The sequence below is a fragment of the Cervus elaphus genome, chromosome 8 (assembly GCF_910594005.1).
Source record: "Cervus elaphus chromosome 8, mCerEla1.1, whole genome shotgun sequence".
Taxonomy (NCBI): domain Eukaryota; kingdom Metazoa; phylum Chordata; class Mammalia; order Artiodactyla; family Cervidae; genus Cervus; species Cervus elaphus.
In genome coordinates this window covers 14,533,450-14,560,484 of record NC_057822.1, presented here as the reverse complement: position 1 = coordinate 14,560,484, position 27,035 = coordinate 14,533,450, and the positions used below count along the sequence as shown (strand labels likewise).

General features: G+C 40.0%; 1 protein-coding gene across 2 annotated transcripts in view; it reads right to left on the bottom strand.

The window, feature by feature from the left end:
* ZBTB8A (zinc finger and BTB domain containing 8A) overlaps positions 1-27,035 on the bottom strand; it is a 55,444-nt gene that overhangs the window by 23,349 nt on the left and 5,060 nt on the right. For both annotated transcript variants that reach the window (XM_043909614.1, XM_043909615.1), the window contains one exon: positions 17,952-18,052. The gene's annotated coding sequence lies outside the window, so the exon portion shown is untranslated. The remainder of the gene's footprint in view (positions 1-17,951; positions 18,053-27,035) is intronic.

The window sequence follows — 27,035 nt, the reverse complement described above, 5'->3', positions numbered from 1 at the left end:
TCTTCTAGGCAGTGAGAGCAATGGGAACATCTTGTGTTATAATATTTAAAATTATATCAGAGCCATGAAGGTGAAATGGGCATCTTGTTACTTATAACAAGTCCCTTTCAACCATAACTGAGTTTATGTTAATAAGGTGACATTTTTTTGACTATTTATTTGGCTGCACTGAACCTTAGTTGTAGCATTCGGGATCAAGTTTACTGACCAGAGATCGAACTTAGGCCCCCTGCATTGGGAGTGCTGGGTCTTAACCACCAGACCACCAGGGAAGTCCCAATAAGGTGAATTTTGGAAGTCCCCTAAAGAATGGGGGATTGCCAGGGAGAACAATTAGTGGATTAACAGTCCCACCTCATGACCTCTGAAGAGGAGAGAGGGACTGGAGGTTGAATCAATCACCAACGGCCAATGATTTAATCAATCACGCCTAGGTGATGAAGCCTCCATAAAAACCAAGGAGAGGGTTCTGAACTTGCAGGCTGGTGAGCCAGAACTCACCCATTTGCCAGTTCCAAACTCCATAGGACAGAAGTTCCTGGTTTCAACATCTTGTCCTATGTCTCTCTTCACCCAGTTGTTGATTAATGACCGCTTAATACCCTTTGTAATGAACCAGTAAGTTAACTAGTTTTCTGAATTCTGTGATCCACTCTTGCAGGTTAATCAAGGTGGGGGTCCTGGGAACCTCTGATTTATAGCCAGTTGGTCAGAAGCATAGCGAACAATCTGATTTGTGCTTAGCATCTGAAATAGGGGCACTCTTGTGGGACTGAGCTCTTAACCTGTGGAATTTGATGCTATCCACAGGTAGATAGTGCCAGAATTGAGTTGAGTTAGTGTTGGGAAAATTGCTTGGTTTAGGGGAAAACCCCACAAATCATAGTGGGTCATAGACCTCTTTTACAACTATTCAGCTTCACCACTATGTTGTTCAATTCAGAGCATAAAAACATCTAGACAACATGAGAAGGAATGGGCATGTTTGTGTTCCAATAAAGCTTTATTTACAAAAACAGAAACAGACAGGGGACTTCCTTTGCAGTCCAGTGCTTAAGACTCCACACTTACAACACAGGGGGCTCGGGTTCAACCTCTGGTCCGGAACTAAGATCCAACATGCTGTGCAATGTGGCCAAAAATCAAACAAACAAAACCAGACACAGGCTCCTTTCGTTGACCCCAGCACTAGGCTCAGTCATACCTTAAGCTATATGGATCCTTGAACTTTTAAGTTACTTGAGCCAATAAATGTCCTTTTCCTTAAGTTAATTAGAGGTGGTTTTCCTTTTAACTTGTAACCAAATAATTTCAACTTATGTTATATCTGAAGATTCTGAATTCTTCGTTAACTTTCATCTAACTATTAGTGTAACTATTCTTTAAAATCCATTCTTAACCCTGAAAGGAATCAAAGTTGGTTTCACAGAGGAAAGATAAATTGATGACCAAGTCATTGCCAGTTCTTTTTCAGACATGTCTTATATAAACACTAATTCTATTCTTAAAAGATTTAATAAAAGTTAATTCCTTGGGGGAGAAACAGATTTTCTTTTTCAGTCTAAGTTTCAACAAGAATTTGCTATGCAGGCAATTTGTAGACATTCAAAGTGAGCATCAGTATTGTTAAGAGCTGCAAACAGTAGTCACTGTGTACAAATTTAAACAGGCTCCTCACTGAGAGTTGATGGGGAGTGGGAGGATGTTAACAGTGAAAGTAAAGTGGAAAATTATCTTCTCCTGACTGCAGAGACTTGAACACTGTTTTGAAAAGCAGAAGAAAGAACAGAGGACCTCTGAAAAGGCTGAGAGCTGCGGGAATGATTTTAGCAACAGACTGTGTCAAAGGGCAGTCACGTGACTCTTCCCTAAAGTGAAACACCTCAAGTTGGCAGACGAATTCCTAGAGCTATGTACTCCAGTCCTGAAAAGAAAAGTATACTTTCAAGACAGGATGGAGACTGAGTTCCAGGGGCTTAATGAAAACAATCCAATAGATAAAAGGAAGGAGGTAATTCACACACACACAACTAGGTAACAAACATACCGCAGGGAAGAGAAAGAGAACGATCATGGATGAGTCCAAGTTTTATGGCCTGAGTACTGGCAAAAGGCACTTGCCATTTGTTGAAATGGGAAAGACAAGGTGAGAAACAGGTGGTAGGGGCTGGCACCTGGAGCTCAATTTTGGACATGTTAAGTTTAACGTGTCCCGTTATTCATCTAATAAGAGATGAAGAGTGGGCAGCTGTGCACATAAATAGAGTTAAGAATTTAGGTCCAGGCTGGGGATATAAGATTGGGAACCATCAGCATATAGATGGTATTTACTCAACCATTTAGTCATGAGATTAAATGTGATTACAAAGGAGGAGACTACATAGAACAGATACAAGTCCTTGGCACTCTTAACATTTAGAGAATACAGAGATGAAGAGGACCAAGCAAAGATACCTGAGAGGAAAGCCAGAAAGATAGAAATACCCTGGAGGGGAAGAAAGTGTTTCAAGGAAGAAAAGGTAGATCAACTGTGTTAGTTTTGTTAAGATGAGGACTAAGGGTTGACCACTGGATTTATCAGTGGAGAGTGTGTGTATATGTGTGTGTTAGGGTGGGTTTAAGGGAGAATGGGACAAGAGAAACCAGCACACACAACTCTTTTCAAAGAGTTTTGCTGTAAAGGGAAAGAGAATCAGGGAGGAAGTGATAGTAAGGGAAAGTGGGGTCAAGGCTGAAGAAGAATTTGAATATTTTGGAAAGAAAAAAAAAAAGATAACTGAAGAAATAAACTTCCAGATGAAGCAGAAAGAGATTGAGAACACATTAAAATGGTTACTATTAGAAAGGATCACAAAAAAAAAAAAAAAAAGAAAGGATCAATGAGGGATGGGAGTAGATGCCCTCTTTGCAATAGGAAGAGAAAGTGACAAAGTGTACAGATACCTGAGAAGGGAGTAGTATGGGAGCTCATTACCGATGCCTTTGGTCTCTAAGTAAATATCACTATTTGTGAAAATGATGAGGATGGGGTAATACAGTAGCATTACAGTCATTAAATATAAAAATGTTTATCTGATTTTTATTTTTTTTTTATTTTTTTTATTTTTTTTTTTTATCTGATTTTTAATCTACTCTGATTTATACTTTTTCACTCAAATCATAAGATTAAAGCATCACAACATAACCTGAGCTTAACCCATAGTAGATAATAAATATTCAGTGGATTTGTATTGGTGAAACTGTTGCATTGCTAGACTATAGCAACTGACAGGCAGGAGAAACTGCTGTTTTTCCTTAACCTACCCATCTAGGGTTGAGTAAGTTTGTTCTTTGCTCTTGCCAGGTTTTCGTAACTAAGGCAACAGATTTTGGTTTCTGTACTGACCATTTTTACCTATTGCATAGCTATTTAAGCCAAACAACTGCCCTTTTGTATTCCGTTATGTTCTGATAAGTAGAGTCTGGGGCTGAGAGTCTGAAATCTCATGACCCAGGATCTTTCATCAGCTAATTTCCTGTAAGATATGCTAAATGGGTCATGATGGAAACAGAAGACCAGAGGAAGAGAGAAATTTCCAGCTTCTAGCTCTCACAGTTGCTATAATAGTAGCAGGATGGGATGATTCTGGACAGCAGCTGAGGCAGATACAGAATCTTTTTGGTGATTCAAGTTCTGATTGAGGTGGCAATTCTTCAGCAGATCCAAGACTGACTGTGTCTTCAGAAGGGCAGCACACGCTTGTGGGTTCAGCTTTAAGGGCTTGTGAACTCTTAAGCCCTTGTGGTCTCTGAGTATCATTTCCTTCTTCTTTTTTGTTCCTCCAGCCTCCATCCTCATTTATGCTCTTCCAGGCCTTCCCACACCCTTGCAATTTCCTGTAGCATATTATCTCCGTTTGGAATATCTGGAATGACTTCTGTTTTCTGGATAGGACTCTTACTATACAATCTTAACAACAGAAAAGGTCCCAGGAAATAGGCCCTCCGAAATAGGATTTGAGGATTGGTTTGCTGACTATTTGAGCTTGAACAGAGTGATGGGCTTACTGTTGATGGAAAATGGAAATGTAGTGGCATTATGATTACCTACCTCATCACTCATGTTTGCTTAGGACGAAGTCCTATCAAAGGCAATGCTTTGGGAGACCAAGTGGCTGCTGCATTTGACCATCATGATAGTAATGATGACCACAAGGACTTGGGAGGCCATCTGCTCTGACTGTATTGAAGCACTCACAGAGAGGAAACGATAAGTTCCAGTCTTTAAACTCAAGTCACCATCAGAGAATCAAAGAACTTTGACAATGACCCTAAACGAAGCTCTCTGTGAAGTCACATGGTGCATATAGCTAAATATTAGACCCCAAATGTGTGGGCTGCAAAATAACAACACAGGTTGTTTTAACATCCTGACTAAGTCTCTGATGCGACAGGCACTGATGGTGAGAGAGACCCTAAGGCTTGGAATGGGAACATCTGAATAGATTCAGGCAATCTGAGAACCTTGAACCTTTAAATTCCCAAGAGCCTCCCTCACCAAGGAAGCTGCCTGTCCTTCCTAGTCTGAGGAGACCAGCCTTCCTTTTCTTGAAGACAGTAGAAACTCACCTGAGACAACTACCTTGCAAGGAGATACCAATTTTCCTCCAGACACACCTCCCCACTTCTCACTACCACCAGACCACGGCCAGAGTCAGATCCCAGTATTTCCCAGGGAGGATAATGTAAAATTATCATGCAGGAAGAGTTGTTAGTGAGTTAAAGCACTTAGGAATGTCTCTGAAAATGTTTCACTGGCTGACCACAACTTGAACTCAAGAGTGAACTATATTCAATGAAGTTGAGATGCCAAAAATTCTGGAATGTAGAGGAAGAAACCCAAATGTCCAGAGGACACTTCCTTCACTTAGATATGGAGGTTATCATCTGTAGGATGGGGATGACAGGAGAAAAAGTCCTCACTAAAATGGGATGATAAAAGATCCCAGAGTGGTAAAGGCCAAGTGACAGTGGTTAAATGCTGCCAACGACGTACATATGATTACCATAATATACAGCAGGGATCAAATTGCCAACATTCATTGAATCATGGAGAAAGCAAAAGAGTTCCAGAAAAACACCTACTTTTGCTTCACTACTACACTAAAGCCTTTGTGTGTGAAAAGAGTACATAAGGCTATATACTGTCACCTGGCTTATTTAACTTATATACAGAGTACATCATGTGAAATGCCAGGCTGGATGAATCACAAGCTGGAGTCAAGATCACCAGGAGAAATATCAACAACCTCAGATATGCAGATGATATCACTCTAATGGCAGAAAGTGAAAAAGTGAAAGTGTAGTCGCTCGGTCATGTCCAACTCTTTGCAACCCCATGGACTGTGGCCCACCAGCCTCCTCTGTCCAAGGAATTCTCCTGGCAAGAATACCAGGCAGAAAGTGAGGAGAAACTAAAGAGACTCTTGATGGGGGTGAAAGACGACAGTAAAAAATGTGGCTTGAAACTCAAGATTAAAAAAACTAAGATCATGGCAACCAGTCCCATCACTTCATGGCATCCAGTCCCATCACTTCATGGCAAATAGAAAGGGAAAGAGTGGAAATAGTAGCAGATTTTATTTTCTTGGGCTCCAAAACCACTGTGGATGGTGACTGCAGCCATGAAATTAAAAGATGCTTGCTCCTTGGAAGGAAAGCTGTGACAAGAAAAGTTAGAACAGCGTATTGAAAAGCAGAGACATCACTTTGCTGATAAAGATCCATATAAGCAAAGACATGCTATTTCCAGTGGTCATATATGGATGTGAGAGTTGGACCATAAAGAAAGCTGAGCACTGAAGAAATGATGCTTTCCAACTGTGGTGCTGGAGAAGACTCTTGAGAGTTCCTTGGACAGCAAGGAGATCAAACCAGTCAATCCTAAAGAAAATCAACTCTGAATATTCACTGGAAGGACTGATGCTGAAGCTGAAGCTCCAGTACCTGGCCACCTGAAGCAAAGAGCCGACTCATTGGAAGAGACCTTCATGCTGGGAAAGAATGAAGGCAAAAAAAGAAGGGACTGGCAGAGGACTAGATGGTTAGATAGTATCACTGACTCAATGGATATAAATCTGAGCAAATTCTGAGAGATAGTGGAGGACAGAGAAGCCTCGCATGCTGCAGTCCATGGGGTCACAAAGAGTCGGACATGACTTAGTGACTAAACAACAACAGCAGGGATGGATCTTTGGTGATGGCTAACTGATCTTGTCGTCTCTGGGAACTGTCTAAACAAACAGCTTACTAAAGTATTAACTTGGTCTATATAACAAAAAACCAACCAACCACCAAACAGAAATTCTAGGTCTACTAAGCAGGAGTAGACTTGGTTTGCCATATTGGAGTATGATAGCCTGCCATCCATACCTCAGACCTAAGCTGCTTTAGAGAACTGGATTTATAGAACATTTGATTGAAGAAGGACACTACATTCCCACAAGTACATATTAAAAATCTCCTCCAAGTCTTCCTCAAGGGACCTGAAATAATGTCCTAGTAGGGCATTACTAAATGAATGTAAGTGAAGCCATTTACGAGGATGACTGAACACTAGGAGAAAGGAACTATCTAGATCTTTCAGGGACTGCGAGATACTGGTTCTGAATGGGCATTAATCCCCGGGTATCCAAAATGCCATCGTGATCCACCAATCAAAGTAGGCATTTATTGAGGCAGTGTTAATGGAGTTCTGGCCTGTGTCTATCTCACCCTATGGTCATTTTTCCTATTTCTGAAGTACATTTCCAAAAGCCCTACTTAGCAACTGGCAAAAGCCCCACTGTAGCTCCCTGATCATGGTATGGGGGCTATTATGATAAGGGGCTTCCCTGGTAACTCAGCTGGTAAAGAATCCACCTGCAATGCAGGAGATCCCAGTTTGACTCCTGGGTTGGGAAGATCCACTGGAGAAGGGATAGCCTACCCATTCCAGTACTCTTGGGCTTCCCTGGTGGCTCAGATGGTAAAGAACCTGCTTGCAATGTGGGAGACCAGGGTTCAATCCTAGGGTTGGGAAGATCCCCTGGAGAAGGGAATGGCTACCCACTCCAGTATTTTTGCCTGGAGAATTCCATGGACAGAGAAGCCTGGGGAGCTACAGTTCCTGGGGTTGCAAAGAGTGGGACACGACTCAGAGACTTTGGAACAAATAGAAATTCTTAACTTTCCTTTCCTACCAGCATAAACCAAAACCAACACTAAATCCGTTGGAAACATACAGAGATCAGTGCCACCATCAAAGGTTTCAAAGATATTAGGGTAGTGATTCCTATCACTTCGGCATTTAATCTGCCTCTCTGGCCTCTGCAGAAGGTGGACAGGTCTTGGGCACTGACTGTAGATTTTAGTATGCTTGTTCATCATTCAGTCGTGTCCAGCTTTTTGTGACTCCATGAACTGTAGCCCACCAGGCTCCTCTGTCCATGGAATTTTCCAGGCAAGAATACTAGAGTGGGTTGCCATTTCCTTCTCCATGAGTATGCTTAGTTACTGGGTAATTCTGATTGTAGCTGTTGTTCCAGATGTGATCTTTCTATTGAAGCAAATCAACATGGTACCAGGCCCTTGGAATATAATCATTGACTTGAGAGAGTTTTGTCTCTATATGGATCAGCAAGAAACACAAGTAGCAGTTTGTTTTCACCTGTCAGGGACAACAGTTCACTACATCGATATTATAATGCTGATTGGACATAATGAGAAGAAAGTAGCAAGTATCTTAGATACCTTAGTAAGAAAAATGTGTGCTAGAAGGTAGGAGACAAACACCATGAAGACTGAGAGTTTTGCCTCCTCATCGACATTTTCAGAGGTCAAATAATCTGGGACATGTTGGGATCAGTCCAATCTAAAGTGAAAGACAGGACTTCCCTGGTGGTCCAGTGGTTAAGAATCTGCCTGTCAATGCATGAGATGTGGGTTTGATCTCTGGCCCAGAAAGATCCCAGATGCCTCAGGGCAACTAAGCCCATGAACCACAACTAATCAGCCTGTGCTCTGGAGCCTGCGAGCCGCAACTACTGAGCTCACATGCAGCAGCTACTGAAGCCCATGCACCCTAAAGCTCATGCTCCACTACAGGAGAAACCACCAGAATGAGAAGCTCATGCACGGCAACTAGAGAGTAGCCCCTACTCTCCACAACTAAAGTCCTCACACAGAAACGAAGACCCAACACAGCCATAAATAAATATATTTTTTTTAAAGACTTGTATCTAGAATATATAAAGACTTCAAAAAACTCAATCATAGGACAAACAACTCATTGGCAAATGATTTGAACTGATATTTCACTAAAAGATACACAAATTAGCATATGAAAAAATGTTCAATATCATTAACCATTAGGGAAATACACAATGAACAATGAAATGTCATTACACACCCACTGTAATGGCTAAAACTAAAAAGACCGACAGTACCAAGTATTGACAAGGATGTGGAGAAACTGGATCGCATACACTGCTGGTGGGAATATAAAATGGTACAATTACTTTGAAAAACTGTTTAGCAGTTCCAGTAAAGTTAAACCTACTCCAGGACCCAAGAATTTCATTCCTAAGTATTTGTCCTAGAGAAATGAAAACATATGTCCACAAAGAGGTTTGTACAAGAATTTAGAGCAGCTTCACTCACATTCATCCTCATCTAGAAAGAAATGTCCATCAACTGGTGAATAGATAAACTGTGGTACATCCATACCAAAGAACAGCAGTGAGCAACAGAAAAGAATAAACCTCAGATATACAAAATTACATGAATGAATCTCAAAAGCAAAAAAGCTCAACAAAAAAAGCTAGATACAAAAGAGTCAATAGTGTGTGATTCCAGTCATATGAAATTCTAGAAACAGGCAAGACTAATGTAGAGTGACAGAAAGGAGACTGATAAAAGGCATTGGGTGGGGGTGGGGGGGGGCAGGGAAGATAAGAGGGAAGTTCTGGGTGATAGACTTTATGGTGACTGAATGGTGACATGAATACATATCAAAACACAGTACCTCTTACTGTATGTAAATTTTACCTTAATAAAGTAAAAAAAAAAAAACAACTCCTAGAAACAAGAGAATATGTGAAGATATCCAGTATAAAACACACAAAGTGAACACACAAAAATGAGTAGCTAGCTATCCAATGCAATGGAAGGTTCTTGCAAAATTGTTTAAATTAAATATCTTAAGAAATATGCAGGAAGTTTAAGAAGCATATGATAAAACTCTATAAGGAGGGTCATAAAAGAACACTTGAATAAACAGACTAACGCCTTAACTTTCTGGCTCTGCTTTTACCAGAGGGATCTGCTAAAATATAAGTCATGTTGTATCATTCCTCTTCTCAACACTTCCAGAAGTTTTCTTTTCAGAAAGAATTCCAAAATCATGACCCTCATCTAAAAGGACTGCAAGATCTTTCCTCCCATCCCCTACCTGCCCCTAGCTCTAGCCTCAATGGTTTTGATGTTTCCCAATGTGCCAATGCACTCCTGATAGTCCTTGTGTCAGGAACCTTCCTCACCCAGATCTTCACATAACTTGTTCCCCAACTTTAAACAAATCTTTGCTTCAATATCACTATTAGAGGTTACCTTGGCAAGTCCATCTTTAGTATGGGAAGTTTCAGTTGATCACTATGACTCAACAGCTGTTGTCATAGAAACTATGTCATACATTAGAAACCAGGAGAAAAGATAAAAGTGAAAAATGATAGTTGTCTTCTAATATTGAAGAAGAACTACGTGGAAGAGGAAGCTCTTCCTCTAGAAGAGGAATTATTCTTCTAGAAGCTCCGGTAGGTGAGTCCTCTGGCCTGATCACTAGAACGTTAAGTTCCACAAGGCCTGACTGTTTGGCATCCTTAGCACAGAGCATGTCTGGCACACTGGTGCTCAGTCATATTTGTTGAATAAATGTTTTAATGTGGTTCTGAAAAGCAAAATGGACCAATGGATAGGACTAAAAGGAGGCAGATATTAACTCAATATGAAGAACAGTTTCTTAAAAATGAGAACTTGATGGGATTTTTTGAACTCAGGTGTCTTGATCTAGTGCCTTCATGTTTATACGCAAGCAAACAAAAGAGTTCCAGAAAACCATCTATTTCCGCTTTATTGACTATCCCAAAGCCTTTGACTGTGTGGATCACAATAAACTGTGGAAAATTCTGAAGGAGATGGGAATACCAGACCACTTGACCTGCCTCCTGAGAAACCTGTATGCAGGTCAGGAAGCAACAGTTAGAACTGGACATGGAACAACAGACTGTTTCCAAATAGGAAAAGGAGTACGTCAAGGCTGTATATTGTCACCCTGCTTATTTAACTTATATGCAGAGTACATCATGAGAAACGCTGGGCTGGAGGAAGCACAAGCTAGAATCAAGATTGCCAGGAGAAATATCAATAACCTCAGATATGCAGATGACACTACCCTTATGGCAGAAAGTGAAGAAGAACTAAAGAGCCTCTTGATGAAAGTGAAAGAGGAGAGTGAAAAAGTTGGCTTAAAGCTCAACATTCAGAAAACTAAGATCATGGCAACTGGTCCCATCACTTCATGGCAAATAGATGGGGAAACAGTGGAAACAGTGGCTGACTTTATTTTTCTGGGCTCCAAAATCACTGCAGATGGTGATTGCAGCCATGAAATTAAAAGATGCTGACTCCTTGGAAGGAAAGTTATGACCAACCTACACAGCATAATAAAAAGCAGAGACATTACTTTGTCAACAAAGGTCCGTCTAGTCAAGGCTATGGTTTTTCCAGTGGTGATGTATGGATGTGAGAGTTGGACCATAAAGAAAGCTGAGCACTGAAGAACTGATGCTTTTGAACTGTGGTGTTGGAGAAGACTCTTGTGAGTCCCTTGGACTGCAAGGAGATCCATCCAGTCCATCCTAAAGGAGATCAGTCCTGGGTGTTCATTGGCAGGACTGATTTTGAAGCTGAAACTCCAATACTTTGGCCACCTGATGCGAAGAGCTGACTCATTGGAAAAGACCCTGATGCTGGGAAAGATTAAGGGCAGGAGGAGAAGGGGACGACAGAGGATGAGATGGTCGGATAGCACCACCAACTCAATGGACATGGGTTTGGGTGGACTCCAGGAGTTGGTGATGGACAGGGAGGCCTAGCACGCTGCAGTCCATGGGGTTGCAAAGAGTTGGACATGACTAAGCAACTGAACTGAACTGAAACTAAGGTTTGGAAAGTTTTAAGTCGGTGGTTATTTTACTGCTTATCTCAGTCCACTAGTGGGCTGTGAAATCAATTTACTGTGTACAAGTAGGATTTTAAAGAACACAAAATAGAATTTAAAATATTAGAGCTTATTGCAAGTAGTAAGAATTCTTACATGAATTTTCTGTTTCAGATAGAGATAGATTAATATACAGAATCCCAGGTGTGTATTAGGTCAAGATGTGCTGTGTTTAGTCGCTCAGTCGTGTCCAGCTCTTTGGGATCCCATGGACTGTAGCCTGCCGGTCTCCTCAGTCCACGGGAATTCTCCAGGCAAAAACACTGGAGTGAGTTGTCATGCCCTCCTCCAGGGGGTCTTCCCAACCCAGGGATCAAACCCAGGTGTGTCCAGGCCAATTCTTTACCATCTGAGCCACCAGGGAAGCCCAAGAATACTGGAGTGTGTAGCCTATCCCTTCTCCAGGGGATCTTCCTGGCACAAGAATTGAACCAGGGTCTCCTGCATTGTAGGCAGATTCTTTACCAGCTGAGTTACCAGGTAAGTCGTGGTCAAGATGTAAAATGTAGTATTTCTTACTATTTTTGAAAAAAAAAAAAAAAAAAAGAAAACTGTTTTGAGTAATACCAGGTTAAGCTGCTCAACACAGAATTTGCCCCCTTGCAAAGTAACGAGTTCTATTTGCAGTTGAGATGGAGGTAGAATGTCATTGATTTAGGATGGAAACACTTGGGGAGCGGTGGCACTAGAGGATGTTAGGAATTTATATTTTTTCATTACATTTGTGTACATTTTCCAAAATCATCATACATCCTTTTAAAAGTAGTTTTAAATACATATATATGAAACATACTTTACAATAGAAATTTAAAATGGAGATGGGATGGTTTCTGTAGGTTTACACTGAACACCATTTGTATTGTAATCCAAGGCAAAAAACAAAACAAAACAGAAAAGTACAAACAATTTATATAATACTTGCGACATTTGCCCACTATGAAATGAGCATTTTCCTGGCGCTAACTCCTAGGAGGAATCTGTATGTGAATTCTTCTGAGGGCATTAAATGTCATTATAGAGAATATGTGGACCAATACAATAAACTTCCTAACTGGTCTCCTTGCCTTTTATCTTTTACCCTTCAATCCATCCTGAAGTATGTGATCTTTCCAGATTCTCCTGTTTAAAATTCTTTAGTGCTCCTTCCTGCCTCCTTGATAGAGTCCATATTTCTACGGATGGATTTAATACCCCTTGGGACCCAACTTCTGCCAGTCTCTGTATGCTCATCTCCTTCCAGCTACCTACCTCCCACTCTTAAGATCTATGCCATTCCCAGGTACATTATACCCTTCACGCTGCCAAGCTTTTTATATATTGTTCCTATGCTACACATAAAACCACCCTTCTCAGTCTGAGAAGCTCTTCCTCTTCCTTCAGCGTCAGCTCAAACACAGCATCGCTTGGGAAGCTTTCCTTGACTTTCCTGGGTTCATGCTATTGCTATTTCTTCCAGGACCCATTGCACTGTATACATGTACACCATGGCAATTGCTGGAATGCATTTTATTTGCCTGCTTGGATATGTGTTTCCTTTCTACACTGTAATAATCATATGAGGAGAGACCATGTCTCTGTGTATGGTGGTGGTGATTTAGTTGCTCAGTTGTGTCCGACTCTTTGCGACCCATGGACTGTAGCCAGCCAGGCTCCTCTGTCCATGGGATTTTCCAGGCAAGAATACTGGAGTGGGTAGCCATTTCCTTCTCCAGAGGATCTTCCCCACCCAAGGACTGAACCTGGGTCTCCTGCATTGCAGATGGATTCTTTACCAACTGAGCCACCAGGGAAGCCCAGCCTTGATTTAATGTTTGAGACATTCAATAAATATCTTCACTAATGTCCTTACTGAACTAACAAGGTTCTTTTTTTTAAATTTGCTTTTAATTGGAAGATAACTGCTTTACAACGTTGAGCTGGTTTCTGCTGTAACAACAATGTGAATCAGCCGTAAGTAGACATATATCCCCTCCCTCTCAAACCTCCCTTCCACCCCGCATCTCATTCCACCCTTCTAGGTTGTCATGAGCTCCCTGTGTTATATAGCAACTTCCTGCTATTTTACATATGGTAATGTATATGTTTCAATGTTACTCTCTCAATTTGTCCCACCCTTTCCATCCCCTACCATATCTATACGTCTCTATTACTGCCCTGCACACATACAATGGAATATTACTCAGCCATAAAAAGGAACAAATTTGAGCCAGTTCTAGTGAGGTGGATGAACCTAGAGCCTGTTATACTGAGTGAAGTAAAAAAAAACAAATATTGTATATTAATGCATATATATAAATCTAGAAAAATGATAATAATGAACCTACTTGCAGGGCAGGAATAACAAAGGTTATTTACATGACTTTCCCTATATCCTGACTTTAAAGTCAAGGACATTCTATAATTAATTCAATGAAAGCATTTCAAAGGCAAACTAAGCCAATATGTTTTAAGAGTACGCTGTTCTTTAGAATTTTCTCTTGACATGGGGTTCAAGCTGATTAGTTATCACCTTTTTTGTGTGTCCCCATTGTGAACCACACATAACTTTAAGGTGACACCTTTCACACTAATTTTTGTACCTATCTTTTCCTATAAACTCTTTGAAGGCAGGGATAGTCATATTCATTTTATTTTTTTAATCTCTATTTTATGGCACAGAGTCTGGTCTATAATCTATTAAAAGTTTGTTCCTGATAAAAATATATCTATTATAGCCCCAAACCTAGCATTTAATAGAAGTTACCCAGTAAAGTCAGCACAGAACAAGGATGCCATTTATTCCCACTACATATTATTTAACATCATTCTGGAGACATTAGCCAATGCAATAAGACTTGAGAAAGAAACTAGAGAAAGGAGAACTAGAAAGTATGAGGTGAAATTATCACTTTGTGGATATGCTTATATACCTGGAAAATGATAGAGAATCAACTGTAAAATTACCACAAACAAAAAGAGTATTAACAGGGAGTAGGAGATTATGAAATTCATAATAGAAATCATTATCATTAACTTATATATATATATATGTATATATGTGCAAAAAAAACCATACCAGGTAAGAAATATAATGAAATAAAGGACTCCGGTTTTCAACAACATTAAAAATACAAAATATGGAGGAATAAATTTAACAAGAAATGCATAAGACTCATGAAAAAACCTAAGGACATAAGAGAAGACTACAGAAAATCAAACTCTTTGAATAGGAACACTCAACATATTACGATGCCGATTCTTCCTAAGTCATTTTATAATATAACATGATCATAATAAAAATACCAGTAGGTCATTCTAAGATCAATACAAGTTGATGCTGAAGTTTTATGGAAAAATAAATATACAACAGCCAGTTAAATTTTGAAAAAGAATGAAGAGAGAGAATTAGTACCAACAAACATTCAGTTATATTATATACTTCATCAGTAATTAAAACTGTGATGCTGATGATAAAGACAAAGACAGACCAGTGGAGTATACTAGGAAATCCAGAAAAGTACCCCAATATATGTGGGAATTTAATATATGATGAACCTGTGGTAAAAAGATGAGCAATTTACTAAGTGACATTGGGACAATTTTTAGCCTTCTGGAAAAAAAAATAAGCTGGATTTACACCTCCATCTCATACCAGGATGAATGCCATATGGATCAAAGACTTAGATGTGAAAATAAGTCCATAAAAGTGCTAAGAAAATATAAGGTTTATAAACTCAAATTGGGAAAGGCCTTTATAACCATGACTCAAAATACAAAAGTCATAAATGACTGATACGTGTGACGACATAAAGATAAAACAAAATTCTGTATGACAAAATATACTACAAAAAGGCGAAAGACAAATGACAACATGGCAAAAACATCTATTAGAGAAATGGCAATCTCCATAATATACACTAAGCTTCTAAGAAATTGGCTAGAAAAGAATGATAACCTAAGAAAAAATAAGACAAAGGACAGTTCACAGAAAAAGAAATACAAATATCAGATGAAGGGATGTTCAACCTCAGTCATAAAAATATAAATGCAAATCAAAACTATATTGATGTTTCATTTTTCCTCCCTCAAATGAGCAACAAAATCCAAACATTTGATAATATTGATAAGACTGTGGGAAAGTAAGCACTTTCAATCTTGACTGGGAGGAATACAAATTGGTGTCACTCCATGGAGGGCAATTTGGCAACAGTTTTCAAAATTATGAATGCATATATTCTCTGACCAAGCAACTTCACTCCTGGGAATTTATCCTACAGGCATACTAGTACATGGGGCTTCCCAGGTGGCAAAGTAGTAAAGAATTCGCCTGCCAATGCAGGAGACGCAAGAGATATGGGTTTAATCCCTGGGTCAGGAAGATTCACTGGAGGAAAAAATGGCAACTCAGGCCAGTATTCTTGCTTGGGAAATTCCATTGACAGAGGAGCCTGGCGGGCTATAGTCCATGGGGTCGCAAAGAGTCAGACACGACTCAGCAACGAAGCACTAGCTCTAGCATACTGGTACATGATCAAAGTGACACGTGTGCATAGTTATTCACCGCAGCACCGTCTAGAATAGCAAAAGACCAGAAAAACGTCCATCAGTAGGGGAGGAAAGTCATATGGGAAGATGGCTAAGATACAAACATGACACATGATACACATAGTTAAGTCTTTTTAAAAAGCAAGGAACACACACACAAATTATAAGGAAAAAAAGTGGAAACTCTGGAAAACCAGGACGGAGGTTGCTAACTGGAGGCAAGGTGGGATCTGGGAGACAGAGGCAAAGATGGAGAGGAGACGTTATATGGTATACTTTTTTAACATTCTGAGTTTTCAATCATATGAATATATATTAAAAAAATTTTTTAAGTGTGTCAAGCAAGTGGGTGAAATATTAACTATCAGTCTCACATTTGTCCAGATCTAGGTTGTAATTCATGATTAAGATATCTTGGGAGCTCACAGAGTAATGATATTTTGTGTCTACCTATGTCAAGATTCATGTGCCACGTGAACAAGTGACAAGATCACATTCCATTATGAAACGTCAAGAGGTTATATTTCTTGGGAGAAAGAGAACAAACCAAGCGAGTGTCAGGTGAACAAACAGCTATACTATTGCAACTGTCAATCTGCTCACTGGTCTGAACACAGTGATGATGGCAGGAATGGGAAGGAAGGAAAAGATACAAATGACCTGAGTGGGAAATAAATCCATGGGTCTTGATGGCTGATTGAAAAATTCTACTGTGTATGTTCAGAGAGCCCCACTGCAGTCTCCAGAGCTCTTCTAACTCTTATTCGACTTGCCTAATTGTACCAAAGTGTACCATGATTTGTAATTGGCTGTGGAAGTCTAGAAAGAAAGAAAGAGAACCCACTGATTTTGTGCTTAGCAGTATCACTAACAGAAATTAGAAAGCCAGAAGGAAAAAAGCCAAGTTAGGGAAAAAGCAATGAATTAGGTTTTAAGTACATGGTGTCTGATACGAGTGGGAAATCAGGTAGCCATGGCCAGAGGGCTACTGGAAATCCTAGTCTGAAGTTCAGAGGGGACATCAGACTTGAAGGTGGTGATGTGGGAGAGATCTGCAAATAGAGAAGAAGAGGCTCAGAGGAAATTCGGGCAGAGGGGAGAAGCTGGAGGACCGCCCTGACTGTGGAGCAGAATGGGGAAGAGAAGGCAGAGATACAGACAGAGAAATACAAGAAGAATCAGGAGAGCATGTGACACGTACACCGAGGGTGAGGAGCTTTAGGAAGCAGTGAAGGGGTCTACACATTGAGAAATGAAAGGGCCACGGCAATAATAATAGCAATGAATCCTGACACACAACAACCTGAAGGTAGATAGTATTGTTAGCTCCATTTTACAGAAAAGAATATTAACCCAGGGAATTCCCTGGTGGTCCAGTGGTTAAGAACTCTAAGCTTTCACTGCTGAGGGCTGGGGGTTCAATCCCTGGTCAGGGAACTAAAATCCCATAAGCTGCAGTGAAGCCTAGAGAAAAAAAAAGTGGGGGCGATATTAATTCAGAAAGTGACTTCAAAGCTGCAAGATGTAACTGGTAAGCTATAGTCCTTCATGGTGGTCTTGGGAGAGCTGGGAGATCAGAGTTCTGCCACTAAATTAGCTATATGTGCAGGGACAAGCAACTTCACCTTTCTAGGTTTCATTTCCTTCTCTGCAAATTGAGGGGATTGGTCTAGATAATCTCTAGCTGTTAGGTAATGAGTCTTTGATTAAAGCCGAGTGGAAGAGGAACTTCCCTGGCAGTCCAGCGGTTGAGAATCCACCTTACAATGCAGGGGACTTGGATTTGATCCCTGATTGGGGAACTAAGATCCCACATGAACTGCAACTACTGAGCCCATGAACTCTGGAGTGCATGGGCCACAACTAGAGACTCAACACAGACAAATAAATAAATAATTTTTTAAAAAAAGGCAGCATGGTAGAGATATATACACATAAGATGGGCAATGAATTGAAAATTTAGCCATAAGTGAGCAGGGAGACCTGGCCAAGATCAGAATGCTGAATGTTTTACATAGTGAATTTTCAAGCAATAAACCCATACTCTGATATATAAAATCTATAATTGAAAAACTCTTTTTATCTATATATTTCACTTAGGTATAATATCAACAATTAAAATTTTTCATACCTGGAAATTTATAAATACTGTTCTTGAAACCCTGCTAAGCTGGTTGAATAGAATAAAAATGGAACAGTCCAAGTGACGCAGTCTGTATATGAAGGATTGTCCTGTAGAGAGAGAAAAGAGCTATTTATAATAAACATTTGTAATAAGAGACAGAAACGACTGCTAAGGTACATAAATATTTATGGAAATAAATTATATAGGAGCATTTATCAAGAATCATTTCTTTAGACTGTAAAAACAGATCATCTAGCACAGAATATTAGTTAATGGGAATCCTGAACCTCTTAATATTAAAGTCTGTAATAAAGATTTCCAAAATTAAAAAATATTATGGCAGACTGAAAGCAAACATACTTTTCAACTTTAAGAATAAAATAAACTTTTTAAGACAACAGCTGTTCAAAGGCAGGCCAACATATGTTCTATTACCCTTTTCCTACAAATGACATCAATATGATTTGCAAGAAAACCAAACAGAATAGCTTTAAAGATTCAACTTACAAAGTTAAACATTTCTTTAAAACTCTGTGGTTAAGAGGAGAGTGGAGGAAAAAGTTCTACTACATATGTTCACAAAGTCCCATTACAGTCACCCAGATCTTTCATTTGTTTGCCAGATTGAACCAGTGTATCTCAATTTGCAGGAGCAGCTGTAAGAATTCTTGTATTAAAAATGTTTCAGTTTTGGGCTTCCCTGATGGTCCACTGGTGAAGAGTCCACCTTGCAACGCATGGGACACCTGTTCAATCCCTGGTACGGGAAGACTCTACATGCCATAAAATAACTGAGCCCGTGCATTTCTACTCTAACCCAAACCTTTGTCATTACCAAAAAAAAAAAAATCCGTTCAACTATTTTGCTCATTGATGAAGTTTTGTTAATGAGGAGACTATTAAGGCTTTATGTTCACAGGCAGTGGAAAAATGAATTAGATGCTTTTTAAATCAATCAATTAAGCTAAGAATTCCCATCAAAATAATTTTGACTAAATTAACGAAATCATTTTTAAAATAATACAGGTTATTTCTGATTTTAAAAAGGTATTATAGGGCTTCCTTGGTGGCTCAGTGGTAAAGAATCCATCTGTCAATGCAGGGGACACACGTTTAATCCCTGATCCAGGAAGATCCCACGTGCCACAAAGCAACTAAGTCCGTATGCCACCACTACGGAGCCTGAGTGCTGCAACTACTGAAGCCCACGCTCCCTAGAACCTGTGCTCCTCAACAAGAGAAGCCACTGCAATGAGACTAGCCCCCGCACAGCAATGAAGACCCAGCACAGTCAAAAATAAATAAATTAAATTTAAAAAGAAAATAAAAGCATTATATACTTTTAGAAAAAAATTTTAAAATATAAGCAATTATAAAGAAGAAAATGAAACGAAATAACTTTTTTTTTTTTGAGATGAAATAACTTTTAAATAAGCATCCTGAAAACACCACCAGACAAAAGATAACTGCTCAAAATATACTTTAGTTAATAAACACGTCGGTTACCCACTCATGAGGAGGTCTGAATTCTGGCAAATTAAAGCATTCAAAACACTGCTGTTCAAAATAAAAAAAAAAACACTGCTGTTCAAAACACTGACCTGGAAGTTAACAACAACAAAAAAATTTTGAGCAGCAACCAAAAGAGAAAAGAGCCAAGATGACCTGAGTATTCCATAAAGTTCAATGTGATTTCCTCTTATGATTGGCAAAGTTTATTAAAAAAAAAAAAAAAAAATTCCCACAGTCTCTACAGCTGGGAAGAATGGGAGACTTTTTAAAACATTTTTTACATAAAGGGACAAAAAACAAACTGAGAGCAAAAGGTGAGGGAGCCAGGAAGCAGCAAACCTGTGGAGATGGGTTATCAACATCTTTTATGTGTTTACATTTGAAGAACAGCAAAGAATAGAATTGGCTGTGAAAAGGATTTTAAGAAATACCCATCATTAAAACAGCAGGGTCTAATTTAGAGGTAAACTAGGACTCTGTAGTTGGGGGAACAAAATAAATAACCTTTTTAATTTTGGGGGGACTGTGCTGAGTACTTGTTGCTGCATGGGCTTTTTTCTAGTTGCAACAAGCGGAGGCTACTCTCCTTGCAGTGGCTTCTCCTGTGGAGAATGAACTCTCCAGGCTGCAGGCTTCAGCAGTTGTGGCTCCCAGGTTCTAGAGCACAGGCTCAACAGCTGTGGTGCATAGGCTTACTTGCTTCGTGGCACGTTGGATCTTCCTGGACCAGGGATCGAACCTCTGATTCCTGCATTGGCAGGAGGATTCTTTACCACTGAGCCACCAGGGAAGCCCAATAACTTTTGAAGACAACTCCTCCCAACCCTTAAAGCTCATCCACTCCTAGCCCCAGTGAGTGAGAAGAGCACTCAGTAAAGGGTATTCACTTTGATAGCTATAACTATTTAGCTTTAGCTATTTAAACAATGTTATTTAAGAAAACTAACTAGCACTGTCCACTATACTGGGTCTGTACAGAGGCAAGTAAAGTTAATTCTGGGGCTTTTTAAAAAGAGAACTGATTTTTGAACATAGTCTGTACCAGAAAGTTTATATATACTGATGAAACGTCATCTTTAGTGATAACCACCAAATTCTACCCTAGCAGAAAATTACCTGAGTAAATTTGCATATTACCCCCCAGCATCCTTTCTAACTTCCTTGTGGAAAATTAAAATGTCCATTTCCCAGACTCCTCTACAGTTATGTTTCCCCACATGAAATGGGGTCTATCCATCAGCTGTTTCGTGAGATTTGGAAGGCAGAAATGGGGCGGGAGCCGTCTTTCTGCTCTTCTGGCTGTTAATGCTGGCAAGCACATTTATGGAAACATTGGGTTTTTCTGCAGTGTTTCAGCGTCCCAAACCTCACAGCTGTCAAGAGACAAGTTTGGTGCGTGTTGAGGGGCAGTTTCAGAATAGCAATTTCCTGACCCTTGAACTGCAGCGAGAAATGTCATCTGGAACTCAGATGTGGCTGTGGTGGCCCTCCCCTGAAGGGCCTGATAGGTAGTCTGGGGCTGGGGATAATTTCTGAAGGCCCACGCCTCCCAGCCCTTCCACTGACTCTGCAAACAGACTAAAATGCTAGAGTGGTTTCTCTTTCCTGCAACTGGGCCCAGGTGACATATTAGCACATCAGCTGCCTCAATATATAAGCAGAAGGGTGACTGGTCTGTCTGTGAGCTGCAGTATCGAGCAGTGTGCTTGACGACACATGCTCTGGAATCAGACTGCCTCGGTGCAAATTCTGGCTCTGCCATACGTTAACCTTCCTGGGACGTTAACGTCCCAGTTTCTTCATCTGTAAAATGGGACTAGCAATAATATCTTCCAGAGTTATGGGACATAGTAAAAGAAAAGGTAATCCAAGTAAAGTACTGGTTTTTCCAGTAGTCATGTATGGATGTGAGAGTTGGACTATAAAGCTGAGTGCCAAAAATTGATGCTTTTGAAGAGTCCCATGGACTGCAAGGAGATCAAAACAGTCAAGCCTAAAGGAAATCAGTCCTGAATATTCACTGGAAGGACTGATGCTGAAGCTGAAACTCCAATACTTTGACCATCTGATGCAAAGAACTGACTCACTGGAAAAGACCCTAATGCTGGGAAAGACTGAAGGCAGGAGAAGGGGACGACAGAGGATGAGATGGTTGGATGGCATTGCCAACTCTATGGACATGAGTTTGAGTAAGCTCTGGGAGTTGGTGAGGACAGGGAAGCCTGGCATGCTGCAGTTCATGGGGTCGCAAAGAGTCGGACACGACTGAGCAACTGAACTGAACTGAAAGTGCTTATAACAGTGACTGTCTTAGAAAAAGCCCCTGAGAGATGTTAGATATTACCACAGTAATAATATTACTAGTTATGCAGACCACTTTAAAACACTGCTTTAATTGAGTAGAAAATGTAAACATTTTAGAATTTTATTACCACACATTTTATTGTGACCAAGAATTTTAAGTTACATACAAATGGTCACAAAAAAATTTGACTGGTTTCATCATATATGTATACCCAGAGAGAGTGACCATTTCAGAACCACAGTGTACCTGAGGATAGCAAACTAGCCAACTAATTAGTTACTCTAACTAGTTATTGTGGGTCTCACCCTAAGGAAGAGTTATTTTCTAGAAACAATTTTTGCCATTTTCCCATTACAAATACTACCTCATTAATTATGCTCTGACTTTTTTGGGGGGGGCTCCAAAATCACTGCAGATGGTGACTGCAGCAATGAAATTAAGACGCTTACTCCTTGGAAGGAAAGTTATGACCAACCTAGACAGCATATTAAAAAGCAGATATTTTGCCAACAAAGGTCCATTTAGTCAAAGCTGTGGTTTTTATAGTAGTCATGTATGGATGTGAGAGCTGGACTATAAAGAAAGCCAAAGAATTGATGCTTTTGAACTGTGGTGCTGGAGAAGACTCTTGAGAGTCCCTTGGACTGCAAGGAGATCCAACCAGTCCATCCTAAATTAGGAGATCAGTCCTGAGTGTTCATTGGGAGGACTGATGTTGAAGCTGAAACTCCAATACTTTGACCACCTGATGCGAAGAGATGACTCATTTGAAAAGACCCTGATGCTGGGAAAGATTGAAGGAGGGAAGAGAAGGGGACGACAGAGCATGAGATGGTTGGATGGCATCACCGACTCAATGGACATGAGTTTGGGTAAGCTCTAGGAGTTGGTGATGGACAGGGAAGCCTGGCGTGCTGCGGTCCATGGGGTCACAAAGAGTCAGACACAACTGAGCTACTGAACTGAACTGATAAACCAGGGTGTGTGTTATTCAGATTTTTTTTCAGCTTCATTAAGATAGAACTGACAAATAAAACTATAAGATATTAAAGTGTACATTATGGTATCTGACATACATATACATTGTGAAAGGATTCCTCCTACCTAGTTAGTTAATACGTGCTGATTTGCTGAGTTGTGTCTGACTCTTTGTGATCCCATGAACTGCAGCCCACCTGGCTCCTCTGTTCATGGGATTTTCCAGGCAAGAATATTGGAGTGGATTCCCATTTTCTCCTTCAGGGGATCTTCCCGACCCAGGGATAGAACCTGTAGGTCTTGCATCTCCTGCACTGACAGGCAGATTCTTGACCACTGTGCCATCTTTACCTTTTTTTTCTTTTGGTGAGAACATTTAAGTTCTGCTCCCTTAGCAAATTTCAATTATACAATACAGTGTTATCAACTATAGTCTCTATGTTACACATTAGATCTTCAGAATTTATTCATCTTACAGCTGAAAATTTTGTGCCTTTTTAGCAACCTCACCCTATTTTCCCCATCCTCCAGTCCATGACTACTTTTCTACTCAATTTCTATGAGTTGGACTTTTTTTTTTTTTTTTTTTCAGATTTCACATATGAGTGATAACAGGCAGCATTTGTCTTTCTCCACCAGACTTAATTCACTTAGCATATTATCTTTTAGGTCCATCCATGTTGTCACACATGACAGGATTTCTTTTCTGTCATGACTAAATATTATCCCATTATATATAAACCACATTTTATTTATCCAGTCGTCCACTAACAGACACTTAACACACTTATTTAAACTTAGATTGTTTTTAAAATATTATCAGAGAGGAGACTTCATGAGAATGAGATTAGCACTCTGTAAGATTTGCAAATTGGAAGTTTAAATTTTTAATGTTTAGGCTTAGAATGCTATTCTAATGTACTTATTAAGAAGGTCTTAGATAAAATTATGCCCTGGTTTGGTGTGCAAAAGTGTATTCTGTATAAAAAAAAAAAGTGTATTCTGATGATAAAAAAAATACATTGCAGATTTTGGAATAAAGCTCCCCCCACAATATGCTGAAATTATAAGAACCTTGTGTTTCACCTTATCCAACAACACCAGTGAGACAGAGGGCTCTGAAGCCAATACAAAGGTGTTTGCTGTACCCTCGACAGTTCAGATGCTGCAGAAAGTCCAGGACTCAGAGCAATGGAGATTTACTGAAGGGTTAGAAAAACTATGGAAAGAAAGAAACTTCATGCTTTGATTCAATAGCTACTTTTACACGCTGTTCTGAAAATCATACAGCTATATATATTTTCGGGCTTCCCTGATAGTTTGGTTGGTAAAGAACCCACCTGCAATGCAGGAGACCCCAGTTTGATCCTTGGGTTGGGAAGATCCCCTGGAGAAGGAAACGGCTACCCACTCCAGTATTCTGGAGAATTCCATGGACTGTATAGTCCATGGGGCCCGCAAAGAGTTGGACATGACTGAGCGACTTTCACTGTCATATATATTTTGTTCTTTTTTTAAAAAAACTATTTTTATTTTTTTGGCTGTGTCAGGTCTTAGCTGCAACACTTGGGATCTTTAGTTTTGGCATGAAAACTCTTAGCTGTGGCATGTGGGATCTAGTGCCCTGGGCAGGGATGGAACTTGGGTCCCCTGCATTGAGTGTGTGGAGTCTTAGCCACTGGACCACCAGGCAAGTCTCTCTTTCCCTTTTTTAAAAGAAAAAAATCTTTTATTTTATTTTCATGAGAACAGATATTCTGAAATGTAAAACGTATTCATTCAATATCTATTTATTGAGCACCTGCACAATGCCAGGCGAGCCCTGGCCCTGGGAATACAAAACCTGCTGCCATATCAAAGATCAGTGCTCTAGAACACCTCAATGTCTATCAGCAGAGAGCGAGAGGAAGAAAGAGAAAGAAAGTACTCCTAGGAGAAGGAAACTATAAAACCAAGGAAGCAAATGACTTAGCTTGGCAGTATCCACATGCATGCGTGCCAAGCCACCTCAGTCATGTCCAACTCTTTGCAATCGTATGGACTGTAGCCTGTCAGGCTCCTCTATCCACGGGATTCTCCAGGCAAGAATACTGGAGTGGGTTGTGATGCCCTTCTCCAGAAGATCTTCCTGACCCAGGGATTGAACCCATGTCTCTTAAGTCTCCTACATTGGCAGGAGGGTTCTTTATCACTAGTGCCACCTGAGAAGCAAGTCCATAAAAGCTTCCAAAAGGTAGTAACAGTCGAGTCTTGAAGGATGAATAAAAGTTCATAATGGAGAAGAGGACAAAGGGCATTCTAGACAGAATCCCCAAGGGCAAAGGCAAGTATTAAAAAGCATGACCTCTTCGAAAAAGTTGGCTATGGCTACAGACTCAGAGTCCGTGAAGGGACAGTGGAAGATGAACAGAGAACAGTGTGTAGGTGCCAGACCCTGAAACCCCTCCACTGCTGTAGGTCTGGACACTTTTGAAGGATTTTAAGAAGACTGACATGGTTATAGGTCTACCAATGACTAGCTATGTGACTTAGTCAAGTTACTTAACCCTAAGCACCAGTTTCCTTTTTGTAAAATGGAGATATTGACTGTTAAAGAGGCTCTAAGGAAGTCTGCTGAGAGGATTAAGTAAGATAATACCTAAGATAAATAAGATTAACAGCAATAAGAAATAAAGTCAAACAACAATGAGCACATGAAGATATGTTTAGCATCAGGAGTCATTAAGGAAATGCAAGTAAAAGTCATAGTGAGATATGACTTCACATCCATTAGGCTGACTACTACAAACACACACACACACACACACACAGAGGAAAATAAAAAGTGTTGGCCAGGATGCGTAGAAATCAGAACCTTCACGTACCGCTGGTTGGAATGTAAAATGGTACACCCATTTTGGAAAACAGGCTGGTAGTTCCTAAATGATTAAACATAGAGTTACCACAAGACTCTGCAATTCCACTCCTAGGTTTATGTTTAAGAGAAATGAAACTATATATGCCCATAGAAATTCGTATACAAATGTTTATAGCAGCATTATTTGTAACAGTGAAATGTCCATCAACATTTGGGAAAATGGACAAACAAAATGTGGTAGATCCATACAATGGAAAGTTATTCAGCCATTAAAAAGGAATGAAAAACTGATTTCCCATTTGCTACCACATGGATGAAACTTAAAAACCTCAAGCTAAGTGAAAGAAGCCAGTCACAAGACACCATATATTTTATGATTTCATTTATATGAAATATCCAGCATGGGCAGGTGAGAGAGAGTAGGTTAGTGTTGTCAGGGGCTATTAATGGATGTGGGGTTTCTTTATGTAGTAGTAAAAGTGTTCTATAATTAGAGGGTAGTGATGGCTGCATAACTTTGTGAATACACTAAAAAACACTGAATTGTACACTTTAAAAGGTGAATTTTATGGTATCTGAGTTATATCTTCATAAAAGTAAAGAGCTAATATTTGAAGGTTTACTAAGCACAGTAGTAACCATTTTACCCCCATTATCTTATTTCAGTCCTCACAACAGCTTCATGAAATAAGTGCTACTGTGTTTCACATGATATAGATCAAGAAACAGAGGCACAGAGGAATAAAATGAAAATCTCCAAGACTGCACATGAAGCAAGTGAACAGAGATTGGAATTCAGGCTGACTGACCCCAAACCAGCACTCTTTTAAGTCCTGCACTTTTTTTCTGACCATAATGTATGCAAAATGCCTAGCAAGCAGGTGGGCATGTGTGTGCTCATTTATGTCCAACTCTTTGAAATGCCATGGATTAAGTTACTCTGTCCATGGGATTTCCCAGGCAAGAATACTGGAGTGGGTTGCTATTTCCTTCTCCAGGTGATCTTTCCAACCCAGGGATGGAACCAGTGTCTCTTGCCTCTCCTGAACCGGCAAGAGAGGCATTATTTCGTTACCATTAGCGCCACCTGGGAAGCCTAGCATGCCATTTGTTGTTCAGTCGCCAAGTCGTGTCTGACTCTTCGTGACCCCATGGACTGCAGGGCGACAGGCTTCCCTGTCCCTCGCCACCTCCCGGAGTTTGCCCAAGTTCATGACAATTGAATCAATGATGCCATCCAACCATCCCATCCTCTGTCACCCTCTTCTCCCTCTGCCTTCAACCTTTCCCAGCATCAAGGTCTTTTCCAATGAGTCGGCTTTTCACATCAGGTGGTCAAAGTATTGGAACTTCAGCTTCAGCATCAGTCCTTAAAATGTATATTATATTCAGGGTTGATTTCCTTTAAGATTGACTAGTTTATTCTCCTTGCTGTCCA